We start from the raw sequence: 5,791 nt of genomic DNA, 5'->3' as shown, positions 1-5,791 counted from the left end.
TGTGGGTTGGGGTTTGGATGTTAGGGCGTGAAAGAAAAGCAAGAAAATGTGGATTGAGAAAAAAAAAAAAGACGTCAGAGAAGTATGTAGAACAGCTATTCATCATCAGGTGAAAGGAGAAGAAATGAGATGAGAAGAAAAAAAAGGTGATGAGTCTGTGAAAGGTTAATGGAGGAGCAGCCAAGAGACAATGGATCTTATAATCCTCAACAAATTCACTACAGAGATGAGGCTGATTTGGCTTGTGTGTGTGTGTGAGAAAGAAAAAGAGAGAAAGAGAAGTTTTTGGCATCTTGACGTCTGGTATCAAATATAACCTTTAATAAATGAAGAACCCTTAAGCTTTTAGTTCTGCCTTTCTTTGCACACAAAATAAAAGTTTTGTTTTTATTTATTTATTTTATCGGCACGTCATCTGTTATGAGTGCAACTGAGTCATAGAAGTTTGTTTTTTGGTGGGGGGGGGGATTAGGTGATTTTTGTGATCTTACATCCACCCTCAAGCACAACTAACAATCATTTGGACAGCAGCCTTAATATCGGGATTAAGATGAAAGCAAACTATGAGGTGATCATTCTGTTGTCGACGTCAACATGTGTCAGTGCTTTTTTTCTTCTTCTTTTTTTGAGCTGCTGTGTCTCATCTGTTTCCTCCGTCTGCTGGGAAAGGGCCAAACAAGGACACAGGCGACGTGGAGAATGGACATAAAATGGAGATAAAATCACACGAGAGGCAGGACCACACCCAAACACAAACACACACACACACACACAGCGTACAGTGAAGTCTAAATATGTGATTTGAGAAATATCTACGTGCATCCGTACTAACAAAAAAAGTACATCATGTGACCATTTACATACACACTGGACATGCACTTACAGATGTAAACAGGAAGCTGACTCCCTCCCCTGCAGTTGTTTGCTTAGTTTCAGTAATTAGTAGATGGAAAAAACAATGGTGAAAGGTAAGAACAAGGATTTCCTTCATGAGACAGAAAACGAGGCTGAGAGTTGAGTCAAAGCTGATAATCACATGCCTCATGTATGGAAAGCGTCACCATTGCCGCAAGAACATTAAATTGTGTATTCATGATTATTAAACTTTTATTTTGTTATCCAATTTTCCTGGTTTTCCAGCAGGTGGTGTATTAAAAATGGCCAGTGGGAGCCTATTCAGAAAACACCAGAAATTATTATTATTATTTTGTGATACTAGCATTGATATTAGTTTAAAGGAAAATGTTCATTTAATGTGGAAAAAAGCTGTTTATTTGTAGTTTACACAGATAGGACACTTTTGGGCCTTAAGGTGTTGAGAGTGAGTAAGTTACGCTACATCAGAAAATAATAAAGCAACATAAATGTTATAATCATGTAGTACATAGAAAATATTGCAATTTGTTTTGTTTTTAATGTCATCATTTTTAGTTTCATATACATAATCCAGGCATTTTAAGGGATGAAATGCTAAAAAAAAAGATCTTTTGTATTGTTCAGGTGAAGTATATGAATGTGTGTTTTTTTATCTTTACAAATAAAAACCCAATTAGAACAAAGACACAATGATCCATGTCCAATGTCTCACTGGGTTAATTGCTGCAACATGCACCAGTGGTTTGAGCTGTGCTGGCTCAGTTTCACATACAATTTAAACTCGGATTTGATTAATAATTTCTGTTGTGTCAAAACCTGGTTCACTCAGCAAAGAGCCACAATCCCACCAACTAACAGATCCCTGACACTCCAAACCTGCAGGGGGCAACCACATCAGTGGTGGAGCCCCAGGTAACAGGAAGGAAGTGCCTGAGGAATACAGGAAGCATGGTATGAAATGTTTGGAGTTGGTTCAGTCAGTTTGCTTTCTCCTGGAGACACCTCACAGCCACAGCTCCTGATCAACAGTTGAAGACACCACTGGTATAGTAGTGTTGAACTAAGTTTGGAGGCTATGCTTCCCAAACGCCTTTGATTGTGTGTTTGTGGATGCAATGTTTATTTAAATTGAGTAATTTGGAAACTTCCTTATATGATTTATAATGATAGAGATATTGATTTGTACTTTGTACTTGTGCTTTTGTTACTGGTACTTTAGTCATAACCTTTGGTGTAGCTTTGTTACTTTAATGATTAACATTTTGGAGTGATTTGAGTTATTTAATCTGAATAAGTCTTCATTTATCAAGTAAAATTAACATTATTATTATCATTTATTATTTATATTAAGAAGTATGAATTGAAATGATATGCAATTAATGGCTTTGTTTTTCTGTTTATCCTAGGTTATTAACCTATTCTGTTACGTCCTGTTCATCCCATTCTGCCCCAAAATAAAAAACTGAAGATTGAACAGAATTGAGTTGTCCATTGTCGTCCTTCAACAGTCGATCAGCCGTTTTTCATGTTTGGGCAGAGCTGTGGCCAACAAATACACACTAAAACAACACAATTTCTGTTGCTTCGCATACAAAAACTTTCTCTTGTTTCATTTTGACAGCAAAGTTGGATGAAAACTCCACAGAAAGTGAGATTTATTAAGTGTTGCACTGTGGTTGTTTACGTCTGCTTTAGTTTCCCATGTCGATTAAAGACGTGCTCTTTAAAGGAAATATGATTCGCTATGGTTGCCAGATTTGACAAATGATGTATATTAGATGCTGCACTTATACCCGGCATTACAACGTGTTCATGTACAACACATAACCTGTTTGGTTTATTTTCAGAGACAGACTGAGTGAACATGTGTCAACCACAGAATGAAAACATAAAGCGGGAGAGAAAGAACATTGGCTAAGCTAACACGAAACCTCACAAAATATCATATCACATGTCTTCTCATTTTGAGTCATCTATATTTTAACATATCACCGCTGCAAACGCCTTGTTTTTCTTCTCCTTTTTGAGCGAGATTCTGCAGCTTTTGAGGACCAGACAGGGTTAGCGCCTAGCTGCTTTCTGCTAGCAAGTGCCAACATGTTAGCAATTTAGCAAGTTTTCTCAGGGGCTGTAAACACGGAAATCCTCTTGTGCTCAGGAGCACTGGAACACTTCTTTTTTGGCAAACATGTCCCAGAGTGGGAAAATGCCACACTTTTCGATTATTTTTTTTCACACAATTTTTCGTGTTTTCTTTTGGGAAAAGGTTGACGTCATTATCCCACCTGCTTGGAGATAGGTTGGTCTACTTGCTTTAACTTTTATTTTCTTTGCCAGTTTAGTACATTCTGTCTCTGGTTCTGTGATTATTCGATTAAAACTAAAGTTTGAACATATGCTTTTTGCACATGCTCACATCCTAATTTGTTTTTGGTGTATTTCAGCAGCCACTTACAGGTCTGGCATGTGTACTACAATGTATAGAGTTGTTTGAAATGATGCAGTGTTTATGGAAAACCTTTAATGACAACAAAGAAAAATAATGTATTGGTAAAATAAGGCCTGAGTATCTTGTCATTTTATGTCTTCCTGGCATTTCTTCTCAGCAAATGCACATAAATATCAATAACCACCACACGTTACCTGGATTCTTGTTTTTTTTTTTAGCATGTTATGCCCTTACTGGAGAATACACAGCTCGAAGTGTGAAGGTCCATATTAAATATGAGCTATAGAAACATCTCATCTTGCTGCAGCTTTATATGCACAAAGTTGAATTATTTAGGTATGATTTCAGGATAAAGCTTTGCCCGGGTGGGAAGTGGGAAGAAGAAGAAAAAAGTAAAACATTTGCGAACCAGTGAGATGAGGGGGCGAAGTAGCACAGGTGAATATTCTGTCAGTCAGACAGTAAGTTAGAGTTTTGGCAGCAGGAGGTGGAAGCACAGGAGACACCACTGTTATAATTGTAGAGGTGAGTCTGCTCCGTGTCAGCAGTCACACACTGTGGGCTGGTTTCTCCTTTTGTGAGTTCCCACAGTGCCACCTCGTGCACTTTTGAACTCCGTCTCATCCGAGACAACTGTCCATATTTCAAGCATGGCAGCTCACCTTCCCCCCGTGCTCTGAGGGACGACCCTGATGTGAGAGAACAGACACAAGACTTCCACTGCATTAAACATTTGTTGAGTGATGAGTCGCATGCATGCAAAACTAAAATATCATTTATTTAAACCAAAATCTGGTTATTCCGCCGCAGTCCAATAATTTATGAGGAACACAGTGTCTCATCTTGGACTTTTAAAGCCACGCAAACTGGGTTTAATTGCACAAAGCCATCAGCGCGGCGCAGCATAAAGCCAAGTGTTCTTGAAAAACAGCTTTATTTACCTTTGCCAAGAGAGAAATCAGTGGCAGCTCTTCTTCAGTTTATCTCAGCTGGATGTCAGAGAGACAAACGTTACTGCAACCTCACTGTCTCTGTCTCTAAGGGAAATATTTACCAAACCAGCTGCTGTGCCTTCCACTTACAAGCAAAACAACTTAATTAAAGCAGCCCTATGTAACAACTTTAGCTGAGCAGCTTAGCAGCACTTCTACTCTCTTCACTGGAACAACAAGTGAATAGGATATTTTAGAAGTTTCCCAAATGAAATTCAGAGATAAACATCTGATTTTGAAAGGTTTTATTTGGATTACCATTACTTTAAAAGCCTCCACCTCCTCTGTTCTCCACCTGTAGTTGTTTGCTAATTGTTAACCGCATCGAAGAGGACACATCAGACAAAGACGCAAACAAATGATATGTACATAAATATGTGTTATACTGGTGTTCATGTACAACCACAACGTTGTTTCAATATAAAACATTTTGTTTCTCTTCATTTTCTTCAAGTATCTAAAATTAAGAAAAAATAAATAAATAAAATTGTTAATACACTATTTTACCATGCAGTAAAAGGAAAAATGGGCAAAACACTCACTCACAGGACATTTTCTGGCCCTGTTATGGTTAAAACAAGCAAAAGGGTCCAGGTGGAGGTGTTAACGGTTCAACTTATTGTTAATTTATTGCCATTAAGTGCCATTTTTATGTTGCTTCCCTTTCCTCATACAAGATTCGCCCCCTAATGGCCATTTAAGAGAATACAGGTTTCTGAGCTCTTTTGCATTCCTTTAACTTTTCCAACCAAGAGACAACATCAATTATTTAAATACGCAGCACTTGGGCCCATTCACTCTCGGCGTTCACAGTTTCCCACTGAAACTGAAGACATCTTTAACTGAGACAAATGTCTCTGCTTCCCAGGACAGAGAAGTCATTATTTAAAATTAAGACCACAACATGCGGCTCAGTCTTTTCACGTTCATCATGGCTGCTTCTGTTTAAACATAACATTTTTACAACCAGAATTTTCCCCCCGCTGCTTCCACCTGTGTGCTCCCATTGTGTGTGTGTTTTTGTTTTTTTTATCACTACTCTCTCTGCACTGCGGCACAACTGTGATGTTTACAGCTATGACTGCTCTGTGCCACACAATCGTGAATCAGAGTGTAGAAACTCCTACTGAGCTTCCCCACGGAGCAAAACGTTAACAGCCCCAACGTTTCACACAATCCTCCTGTTTGAAATGTGGACTCAAGTTTACACATGTACTTCATCTGTGTCCTTAGTCTGCTCCTGTGGGTCAGTCCAACACGGTTTGATTTCAGATAAAAGATTCAAGCTGCAGCCTGGGGTGGGTTTCAGGTTCAATGGGGTTCCCTTCACCTGTCGTGGAATCGATGGAGGAAATGTTCCAGTGGATGATTCTGAGAGAAGCAAGTTAGAAAAAGTTTGCCCGAACGGAGGAGTTGAAGGTGACACCAATGTCGCTGTGTTGTCTGATATTTGACATCAAAGAGACTTTGATCG

The sequence above is a fragment of the Solea senegalensis genome, linkage group LG18 (genome assembly GCF_019176455.1).
Source record: "Solea senegalensis isolate Sse05_10M linkage group LG18, IFAPA_SoseM_1, whole genome shotgun sequence".
NCBI classification, from domain to species: Eukaryota; Metazoa; Chordata; class Actinopteri; order Pleuronectiformes; family Soleidae; genus Solea; species Solea senegalensis.
This window is presented reverse-complemented; position numbering follows the sequence as displayed.